This window comes from Pseudophryne corroboree, chromosome 3 (assembly GCF_028390025.1).
Source record: "Pseudophryne corroboree isolate aPseCor3 chromosome 3, aPseCor3.hap2, whole genome shotgun sequence".
NCBI lineage: Eukaryota > Metazoa > Chordata > Amphibia > Anura > Myobatrachidae > Pseudophryne > Pseudophryne corroboree.
The window spans coordinates 201,851,684-201,863,816 of NC_086446.1; the positions used below are offsets into that span (position 1 = coordinate 201,851,684).

General features: G+C 43.7%; 1 long non-coding RNA gene across 1 annotated transcript in view; it reads left to right on the top strand.

Moving 5' to 3' along the window:
* Positions 1-2,231: 2,231 nt before the first annotated feature.
* LOC135057594 (uncharacterized) overlaps positions 2,232-12,133 on the top strand; it is a 452,598-nt gene continuing 442,696 nt past the window's right edge. Inside the window, exon 1 of the long non-coding RNA XR_010244227.1 lies at positions 2,232-2,317. This is a non-coding gene — a long non-coding RNA (uncharacterized LOC135057594). The remainder of the gene's footprint in view (positions 2,318-12,133) is intronic.

Below are 12,133 nucleotides of genomic sequence, written 5' to 3' on the forward strand. Positions count from 1 at the left end.
GGAGGGGGATGTACACAATGAAAGGGGTGAGGAATCGGATGATGAGGAGGAGGTGGACATCTTGCCTCTGTAGAGCCAATTTGTGCAAGGAGAGATTGATTGCTTCTTTTTTGGTGGGGGCCCAAACCAACCAGTTATTTCAGCCACAGTTGTGTGGCAGACCCTGTCGCTGAAATGATGGGTTTGTTAACGTGTGCATGTCCTGTTTATACAACATAAGGGTGAGTGGGAGGGCCCAAGGACAATTCCATCTTGCACCTCTTTTTTCTTTCATTTTTCTTTGCATCATGTGCTGTTTGGGGACTATTTTTTGAAGTGCCATCCTGTCTGACACTGCAGTGCCACTCCTAGATGGGCAGGGTGTTTGTGTCGGCCACTTGGGTTGCTTAGCTTAGTCACACAGCTACCTCATTGCACCTCTTTATTTCTTTGCATTATGTGCTGTTTGGGGACTATTTTTTTAAAGTGCCATCCTGTCTGACACTGCAGTGCCACTCCTAGATGGGCCAGGTGTTTGTGTCGGCCACTTGGGTCGCTTAGCTTAGTCACACAGCTACCTCATTGCGCCTCTTTTTTTCTTTGCATCATGTGCTGTTTGGGGACTATTTTTTTGAAGTGCCATCCTGTCTGACACTGCAGTGTCACTCCTAGATGGGCCAGATGTTTGTGTCGGCCACTTGGGTCGCTTAGCTTAGTCACACAGCTACCTCATTGCGCCTCTTTTTTTCTTTGCATCATGTGCTGTTTGGGGACTATTTTTTTTAAAGTGCCATCCTGTCTGACACTGCAGTGCCACTCCTATATGGGCCAGGTGTTTGTGTCGGCCACTTGGGTCGCTTAGCTTAGCCACACAGCAACCTTGGTGCACCTCTTTTTTTCTTTGCATCATATGCTGTTTGGGGACTATTTTTTAAATCGGCCATCCTGTCTGACACTGCAGTGCCACTCCCAGATGTGCCAGGTGTTTGTGTCGGCAACTTGGGTCGCTTAGCTTAGTCACACAGTTACCTCATTGCGCCTCCTTTTTTCTTTGCATCATGTGCAGTTTGTGGACTATTATTTTGAAGTGCCATCCTGTCTGACACTGCAGTGCCACTCCTAGATGGGCCAGGTGTTTGTGTCGGCCACTTGTGTCGCTTATCTTAGCCATCCAGCGACCTTGGTGCACCTCTTTTTTCTTTGCATCATGTGCTGTTTGGGGACTATTTTTTAAATCGGCCATCCTGTCTGACACTGCAGTGCCACTCCTAGATGGGCCAGGTGTTTGTGTTGGCTACTTGTGTTGCTTAGCTTAGTCATCCAGCGACCTCGGTGCAAATTTTAGGACTAAAAATAATATTGTGAGGTGTGATGTGTTCAGAATAGACTGGAAATGAGTGGATATTATGGTTACTGAGGTTAATTATACTATGGGATCAAAATGACCCCCAAATTCTATGATTTAAGCTGTTTTTCAGGTTTTTTTTTAAAAAAACACCCGAATCCAAAACACACCCGAATCCGAAAAAAAAAATTTCAGGGAGGTTTTGCCAAAATGCGTCCGAATCCAAAACACGGCCGCGGAACCGAATCCAAAACCAAAACAAAAAACCCGAAAAATGTCCGGTGCACATCACTAATATATATATATATATATATATATATATATATATATATATGTAGAAAGAATAGAGGCGGCACTCACGCAGACTTTTGCATGTGTAGAAAGGTCAGTTTAATATACCGACATGTTTCGGGGACTTGCCCCGTCCTCAGGCCCTGAGGACGGGGCAAGTCCCCGAAACATGTCGGTATATTAAACTGACCTTTCTACACCTGCAAAAGTCTGCGTGAGTGCCGCCTCTATTCTTTCTACATGCATACGAAGTAATACCTCTTGGAGGGCACCGCAGTGTCTACATCTCTATAGAGGAGTGCCGGGACTATATATATATATATATATATATATATTATTTTTAGCTATATATATATATATATATATATATATATATATATATATATATATTTATTATTTTTAGCTATATATATATATATATATATATATATATATATTATTTTTAGCTATATATATATATATATATATATATATATTATTTTTAGCTATATATATATATATAATATTATTTTTAGCTATATATATATATATATATATATATATATATATATATTATTTTTAGCTGAGGACACAGCAAGTCTTGTGTCAGATTTATCCTAATGATAACCTAACCAGAAACACCTGTAGAGGTAATTCTCAGAGGCAGAGCTGCTTGTGGACAGAGTAGAGGAGGCAGGAGGCAGAAAAGTTCTCTGTTGTTTGGTGAGCAGAAACTCTTTTTCAATAACTTAATACTTGAGGTTTCATGAAGATTATTTTACAAAGTACAACTCAGAATGTCATGTATAAAGTAGTGTAAATTATTATAATTAACCGAGGCTAACACATTATTTTGCTGAAGGTAATTGGTGAGGTGGTAGCAGTATGTCCTCATTGCTGGGAATATTTCATGTGAAATTCTTGTTCTAAGAGAGGTTTTTTTCAGAGTTTGAGATCTGTTGTTTCAGAAGATAAGGCAATACTATCACCAAACTTAAATATATCTGTTTTTTTAATTGAATGCTAGCATAGCTTATGTGTATTTTATATAGACTTGTGCACGGCTTATTTACATTTTCTTGTTTTTTTAAAATGATGATTTACGTAAGATTAAATGTAGCAATGTATGGCAAATAATAGTTGAAGGTGTGTAACAGATTGACAAGTGGTCCTTGATGTTTGCATAATGTAATCATAGTGGATTGAATGCAAAGTTATACATTGTTCTTTTATTTTTTTTATTTTTATGAAACCTTCACATTAGGATAGTTTATTCCTCAATTGCCACTAGTTTCAGGTTCAAGTTCAGAACATGTGACCCCCCTATGCTATGACTACTACAGTACTAGCCAAGTGGACATCTGTTGGGAATAGTACTGTGTCCGAAGAGTGGGTACACATTTTAATGTTCTGAACAAGTTTAATGATGTTCTGGGGGGTATTCAATTGTTTGAAAAGTCAGTTGGGTGTCTGTTTTTTCCTATCTAATAGACAGGAAAAAACAAACACCCAACCGACTTTTCAAACAATTGAATATCACCCTCCGAAGCAGTTTAGTTTAGAGATGAGAGGCCACAGAATCCGAGATGCTTAGAACATTGAGATCCGAGTCCACCAGAGCTGCGGCTTATGTGTTCCTGCCAGACTCGAAGTCCACATCGAGGCCAAATGTTGTCTACCTGGCGTTGGATTCCATATAATGTGCCGCAGCCCGGGACTTGGCGCCATAGCACTCAATGCATGCTGACAAATGCTGTGCAATATTCTGCTGTTTAGGCTTTGCTGTGTTCATCAAGAGACTCCTAATTGTGGCAGTGCAGCAAATAGTGGCTGCATATAGAGGAGGTACACTGCGCCAGTGGCGGATTTTCTGCTAGGCGACATAAGCAGTCGCTTAGGGCCTGGCGAGTTCCAAGTTTCCAGTTTCCACCGCAGACAGGCGGTAATTTATGATACATTTCACTGGAAGGTGTTTGTTTTTTTTTAAACTTCATGTCCAGCTTGCACTAATCGGGAGCCGTCCCGGCCCCATCACATGTTACCTCAATATACAGTCACAGTCAGAGAGACTCAGAGCTGGAGAGGAGCCGGAAAGCCCCGCCTTCTGTCCTCACAGCTCAGTATCACTGATGGTGACTGCCTGATGCCGGGAATGGCCAAAACATTGTTAATTCTCCGCCCACCAGGCCACACCGCACCTCCAGCTTGATACAGTGATCCCTGGCAGCCACCTCACAAACACCAGCCTGCCAGATCCTACCAGCAGCCAGAGTGAAGGGGCTGCTCAGCAGGCTGCTGTATAATAGTGTGGTGCTGCAGCCAATGTGCTAGGCCAGGCATTGACAGGAGCAGCAACCCGAGGCCAGTGCTCCCTGCCAGTGTCCCCCACCATTACTACCCCCCATCCCAGTGTCTCTCACCCTGTCGGCCCAGTGTCTCCTCCTTTCCCTCCCCAACCAGCCAACTGCACTCCTCTCACTGCTCCTGAACCTAGAAATTCCCCAGCCAGTATAGTCACAGTGCCCACCCTCATGCACATCAGTGTCCCCCCACCCACCCCCATTTCACTACACCTCCTTCCCTTTCCTCTCCAATCTGCTGACTGCCCTAACTGCTTCCCTGCTAAAACCCCCTGACAGTCCAGTCACAGTGCACCCCTCATGCAGCATAGTATACCCATGGCATCACCATTTCATTGCCCACCTTCCCATCCAGCCCAGTGTCCCCCCATCGCACTGCCCCCCCCCTTCCAGCACTTTGTCCACCTGTATTGTATTGTATTCTCCCTGTCATATACAGAATATCAGTGTATGTACTGGTGTTGGGATGATATGCTGGCGGTCAGGTCCCAGAAGTCATCATCTCAACCCCGAGATCCCGGCTGCCAGAATGCTGGCGGCAGGGTTTGGTGGGAACGTTGGGGGGGGGGGGGGGGGGGGCGGCGAGTGCACTCACCATGCAGTGGGCACGGTGGTCCACTGTGCTCGCCAGAGGTTCTATTCCCACTCTATGGGTGTCGTGGACACCCCCAAGTGGGAATAGGCACTGTTATCTGGCATCCCAGCTGGTGGCATTGTCAGCGGTCGGGATACCATCGCCGGTATCCTGACCGCCAGCATATCAACTGCATCCCTATGTATTGCTGTGTTATTTCTATGTAATTTGTATCTGTCACTGGGGCAATTGTTTTTTATGTAGTGCTAATTAATTGGCACTCAATATAGCAATTCAGTTGCTTTTGGGCACCCATACATTATCAAGCTTTTCGCACCTAAAACACCAGCTAAAGTCCTCTTTGCCCCCTCTCTCTGTGCCTCCCTCTCTATTGGCAGGATGTACTAAGCATCGCATCCGTGATGTGGTACATCCTGCCACACATCGCTTGCATACCTTTTGGGTATGTACTCATAAATGCAATGTAATTCACAAAGGACAGCCCTCCCGATGTGAGCTACCCTTTGCGTAGACGGATTTCTGGGTGTTGGGCCTGTTAGCCCTTCTGTGCATGCTGTAGCGTAGAAATGGCTTAGTTGCTAAAAAGTAGATTTGTGAATGGACACTGTTCCAAATGTGGACCCTGATGTGGCAACAATTGTTGCAAGGGCTTATTAGCCACTTGTTTAATATAAATGCTGAAGTGGCCAATAAGACCTTGCAACAATTGTTGCCAACTCAGGGTCCACATTTGGAACAGTGTGTCCTTTCACAAATCTGGTTTTTAGCAACTAAGCCATTTCTACGTTTGCTGATTGAAGGCAACTTGCTTTTATTAAATTGTTTATGTATGCTATATATATTTTTTCTTTATAATATTTAAAATTTTAATTATTAAAAACTGTCAATGCTCCCTTATCCTTGTTTTAAGGTGTGTTAAAATAGTATTTGCCCCTACTGCCCATTCATTTTATGGCTAGTGCTGCAACAGTCATTATTAGTATTGACACTTTCAAAAGCCCAATGGTAGGTTGAAGAGGACAGAAAAAGGCTTCCCTTCCCCGTACGCAGGACTAGGAATCTCTCGGAGCTTTAGATACAAGCCTACAACACTCCCATGACACACTTGTAAGTCACAACAGTTATGGCCAATGACCTTTTCACCACCCAATTCCCACGCCGTCCTGCCCTAGTTCATGGATAGACAGATCCAGCCAAGTTCTATTTCACTCCGTGTTGGACGGATTTACGAAAAAAATCATCTGTGCAGATTATATATTTTGCAAATAATTGGAGATAGGAACATATTCCACCACACCTTAAGTGGTAAAAGCGTTTCAATTTATCATGCAGTGACATGTAATATGTGGATCATTTACATTATCAAACATCCTTGTGGGCATCTAAGGGGTCGATTCAATTGGTCTCCCAGGCTACCACTAGATTGCACCCCACGGAGCAGTTCAATTGTTGCTTATATTTCAGTTTGCAGTCTCTTAAGGTGCAAGCTGAAATTTGCATTAACTCAATGGTTTGGATGCTCATACTGGAGTTTGAGTGCCCCAACCTGTATTTTTAGACGGTACTAATAGGCGCGCATAAGGGGAATGCGTGCCCAATGGGGGCAACAATTGAATAGCCCCAATGAATGCCCAATACATTTGGGCACTAAGAAAACAATTGTATCAGCTCCTATTATGTCAGCAAGACAAAGTTTGGGGACGTTTCAATTGTTTTGGGCTTCTAAACATCCCGTGCAAATGGGGCTTTTTTAGACGTCCAAACAATTGTCAGCCTTGTAAAACGGCTAAACCCGTCCAAAATCCTGCTTTGGGCATCCAAACTGACCATACATGCAGCCATTAAAGGCAAAGCTTGTGACCAAACTTTTGCCAAACTTTGAAAACAAGAGATTATAATCGGTCTCCTTTTACATACATGATTGTACAAGGCAAGATAGGTAATTCTACTGAATATGGTCACACCCAATGATTTAAATGAGAAAATATTATGAAATAGTTTGATGTGATGTTCACTGTTCCAGTATCTACAGTAACTTTTCGTATTTTTTATTTTTTTATTTTCATTTTTTTGTGGTACTTTTTATTAGCATTATGAATAGTTTAGTTAGTTTTTATTTTTTGTATAGCCATAATTGTTAATACGTTGAGTTTATCTTGTGATACTAGATAATGTTTTATTCACTATGGATGGGCCACTGTCAATTTATATGTAGTCATTTGTAACAGTGTAACCAGGGGCATTTTAAGCAAGGACGTGCAGTGAGCTAAATGGCTCAGCAGGCACTGGCTAGCACCAGAGCCAGATGGACACGCAATATATGAGCCAAAGGGTACATCTAAGCATTATACACAGTGCAGCAGTAGAAACTCCTGAAAATGGAAATTTGGTGAGTTTTGATCAGAGATGTCTGGAAAAGATAAGCAGGGGAGGCACTGCCTCACCTACTATAGAATATTTAATACAGAGTTTTGGCTATAAAAATGATTAAAATAATACAAAGAAGATATTTCTAACATATTCTTTGTATTTTTTATGTTCTTTATACAGTCAAAACTCTGGCACAAACTTTAGCATGACAGGAAAGACTCTGCCTTACCTGCCTCATCCCGCCACACGTCACTGATTTTAAGCAAGGAGGAGACCCGCGTGCTGCCTCCATCGGGGGTCCCCTCCTGTCAGGCAGCAGTAGACTCTGGCATAATGTATCCGCGCATTGTTCCCGGGGACATCTCCAGTCCAGTGTGACTGCAGCGCAGGGCCGCCATCGCGGCACTCCAGAGAGGTAAGTATAATATATGGGTACAGTGTGTGCCATGTGGGTCCCCCAGGACTGCACACATTGCACCCATTATAGAAACGCCTATGAGCATGACATAGCATAATAACAGCACCCACAATTTGTGATGTACACAGTCATTCACTGTCCATCCGGCCATATTGTAGATAACTGATTATTTTACTGCTACCCCATTCACACTGCACCAAAAACCCAGTATAATATATATTATATTTTTATTTATTTAGTAACTGCTGGGTCAGGCGCAGTGTGAACGGGTTATCCATGTTGATGCGACCCGTCATCCGTTCACAGCATGGGAGAGGCGGCACTGGAGATGATCTTATCTCCAGCGCCGCCTCCGCCCACGATACCACCACCGGATGGAAACACGACTCGGCATATTGCGGGGTTGGGAAGCTCACCCCGTTCACATTGATCAGGTCCAATGATGGGTCACACCAAGGTGTGACCTGTCAATGGCAATGTGAACTGGATATTATTAGAGATGTGGGCAGACCCTTGTGTTTAAAGTCTCATTCATAATCCTATTTTATTTTTGATTTTGGCAAAAAAACACCAAGTGTTTTGGTTAAGATTCTGGTTTCGGTTCATATCAAAATCGATAAAAAATTATTGATAACAATTGATACAAATCAATAAAATCATGTAATTTGAACCTGAGTTTGAATCCAAAACCCGAGTTCGGTTTTTAGATCTGAGTTCTAAACTGAACCTCAAAGGGATTCCGAACTGGGAACTCGATTTAACTCAGAACCCCTAAGTTTTCATTTGTTCATATTTCAGGAAAAGCAAACTGCACATCTCTACGTAATATGTATATTTACAATATTCCCATTGTTCCTTTATATTTTTCATTGTGGAATGCTTGGGATACTCTTATTATATATCACGGCACTGCCAGAACACAGATGCATGGAGTGGCCCAAATTAGCATGTGATTGATAGGTGACCAGATATGACAGCATTGGCATGACCTCCTGTTTGTACCTTCCAACCTTGGCGTGCATTTGGTGGAGAACCTTCTTAAGTCTTATAAGTACATGTCACCAATTGAGAGTTTTGGAAACTAATCGCCTTGTAAATGTATCCAAAATACTTTTATATATACCAGTGTGTCTAATGCGAGTGACTGTGGCTGTTCTACTACATTACCACATACAAACTATACTGTTTTGCATTTAAAGTTGCTGCCTAAATATTTTCAATAGGCACCAGCAGAATGTAAAGTGAGTTAGGGCCGTGCATTGATCCTTAACCAGCCTTATAGCAGTAACAGCGGTATATGCACAGCAGTACAGTAGATATACAGTAGTGGTGATATCAGCACTATGGCAGGTAGTAATACTGGTATTATTTAGTCTCACCTCTGAGGAGGACTGAGAAACTCAATACAACAATGGGTTGTGCAGGGTTATGCATGCACAGTGACGTCATCCCGCTAGGGTCACAACACTGAAAAGAAAGGAAACCATGCAGGAGTGCACTCCTTTACAACAGTGTGTAATAGAAGTCAAATGAGAGGCATTGATGTACTTATTGGCTCTCACCATGATGGAATGGAATCCTAGATACACATATCAAACATTATGTAAGGCAATGGAAATATTTAGTATCTCTACTGCACTGTCTGTAAAAAACTTATGGGAGCAAAAATCCTTGAAAAATATTTAAAAGAATAATATATTTTATGTACAACACCAGATATTGTACACTCAGATCAGATGGCAATCATTACCTGTTATAGCACAGTCGCCCAGAGACAAGTTGGGGGTTGGTGTCCCCCCCCTGTTTAAAAATAATAATATAGAAAACAAATATTGTGTGTATGGATGTGTGTGTGTGTGTGTGTGTGTGTGTGTGTGTGTGTGTGTGTGTGTGTGTGTGTATATATATATATTCCAGTCTATTCTGAACACCTCACACCTCACAATATTGTTATTACGCCTAAAAGTTGCACCGAGGTTGCTGTATGACTAAGCTAAGCGACACAAGTTTGTGGCAAAAACACCTGGCCTATCTAGGAGTGGCACTGCAGTGTCAGACAGTATGGCACTTTTCAAAAACTAGGCCCCAAACAGCACCTCATACAAAGATGTAGAAGATGTGCAATGGGGTAACCGTATGACTAAGCCAAGCGACACAAGCAATTGGTCCATCTAGGAGTGGCACTGCAGTGGCAGACAGGAGGGCAGATATTTTTTTAAAAAAGGCCCCAATCAGCACATGATGCAAAGAAGAAAAAAGGTGCACCTAGGTTGCTGTATGATTAAGCTAAGCGACACAACCACCTGACCCATCTAGTAGTGTCACGCAGTGGCTGAATGTCGAGAGTAGGACGCAATTGTTCGGTCCACTGAAAGCATCTACAGCATGCCCCTGTCATTTTTAAAAAATCTGCAATTGGTGGACTTATACAGCAGTACCCCAGGACTAATACAGCAGTACTCCTGGACTCATACGGCAGTGTCAGACAGCATGGCACTTTTCAAAAACTAGGCCCCAAACAGCACCTCATGCAGATTTGTCGAAGAGGTGCAATGAGGTAGCTCTATAACAAAGCCAAGCGACACAAACAATTCACAATGGAATTATATGTCCAAATCACTGTAATTATATGTCTAAATCACTGGAATTATAGGTCCAAATCACTGGAATTATAGGTCCAAATCACTGGAATTATACGTCCAAATCACTGGAATTATACGTCCAAATCACTGGAATTATACGTCCAAATCACTGGAATTAAATGGCAGTACCACTGGACATATACGGAAGTGTCAGACAGGATTCCACTTAAAAAAAAAATAGTCCCTAAACAGCACATGATGATAAGAAGAAAAAGAGGTGCAAGATTGAATTGTCCTTGGGCCCTGCCACCCACCCTTATGTTGTATAAACAGGACATGCACACTTTAACAAACCCATCATTTCAGCGACAGGGTCTGCCACACGACTGTGGCTGAAATGACTGGTTTGTTTGGGCCCCCACCAAAAAAAGAAGCAGTCAATCTCTACTTGCACAAACTGGCTCTAGAGGCAAGATGTCGACCTCATCCTCATACTCCGATTTCTCACCCCTTTTCAGTGTGTACATTCTCCTCCTCACAGAGTATTAATTCGTCCCCACTGGAATCCATCATCACAGGTCCCTATGTACTATCTGTAGGCAATTGCTGGTAAAGGTCTTCCCGGAGGAATTTATAATTCATTTTGTGGAAGTAACCTCCTACATCAATCACTGCCAAGGTTACCGGCTGCACTAAACACTCTTTCGGAGTACACACTGGACGGTTGGCAACTTAGGTAAAATAGAGCCAGTTTGTGCAAAGGCATCCAAATTGCCTCTTTTTCCTGACAGTATACATATGGACTGTCTGACATGCCTACTTGGATGTTGTTACTCATATAATCCTCCACCATTCTTTCAATGGTGACAGAATCATATGCAGTGACAGTAGACATGTCAATAATTGCTGGCAGGTCCTTCAGTCCAGAAAAGATGTAAGCACCCGCTCCTGACTGCCCTGCATCACCACCAGTGGGTGAACTAGGAAATATTATCCTTTTCCTTGCAGCCCCAGTGGCGGGAGAAATTGAAGGACGAGCTGTTGACGGGTTACGTTCCGCTTGGTTTGTCAATTTTGTCAACAGCAGGTCTTTACACCTCTGCAGACTTGTGCTGCCGAAAAGAGAGATACAACGTAGGCTTTAAACCTGGGATCGAGCACAGTGGCCAAAATGTAGTGCTCTGATTTCAACAGATTGACCACCCTTGAATCCTGGCAAAGTGAATGAAGGGCTCCATCCACAAGTCCAACATACTTGGCGGAATCGCTCCGTCTTGGCTCCTCCAATTTCTCCACCTGCTTCTGCAAAAGCCTGATGAGGGGAATGACCTAACTCAAGCTGGCAGTGTCTGAACTGACTTCACATGTGGCAAGTTCGAAGGGTTGGAGAACCTTGCACAAGACGGTAATCATTCTCCACTGTGCTTGAGTCAGGTGCATTACCCCTCCTTTGCCTATATCGTAGGTGGATATATAGGCTTGAATGGCCTTTTGCTGCTCCTCCATCCTCTAAAGCATATAGGGGGTCATTTCGAGATGATCATAGCTGTGCTAAATTTAGCACAGCTATGATCATTCACACTGACATGCGGGGATACGCCCAGCACAGGTATATCCCGCCCTGCATGTCAGTGCTGGCCAACCCCCGCAGAAGTTCAAAGGCATTGCACAGCGGCGATGCTTTTGAACTTCAAGAGTAGCTCTCGACCAGCGCAGCATTAGCGTGCTGGCCGGGAGCTACTCATCACTCTCCGGCCCACAGCAGCAGCATGTGACGTCACGCAGCCGCTGCGGCCCGCCCCCCCCTTCAGTCCGGCAACGCCTGTGTTGGCCGGACCGCGCCCATGAAACGGCGGCCAAACAATGCCATTCCGCCCCCCACCCAGCGACCACCTCTGCCTGTCAATCAGGCAGAGGCGATCGTAGCAGACCGATGGTGGCATGCGCCGGTGCACTGCAGTGCCAGCGCATGCGCAGTTCTGACCTGAATGCACCTCTGTGATAAACTGCAGCATGCGATCAGGTCAGAATGACCCTCATAGAGTGTTGAATTCCACCTCGTTACCACCTCTTGCTTCAGTTGATGGCGGGGCAGGTTCAGGAGTGTTTGGTGATGCTCCAGTCTTTGGCATGCAGTGGCAGAATGCCGAAAGTGGCCTGCAATTTTTCGGCCCACCGACAGCATCTCCTGCACACCCTAGTCATTTTTAAAAA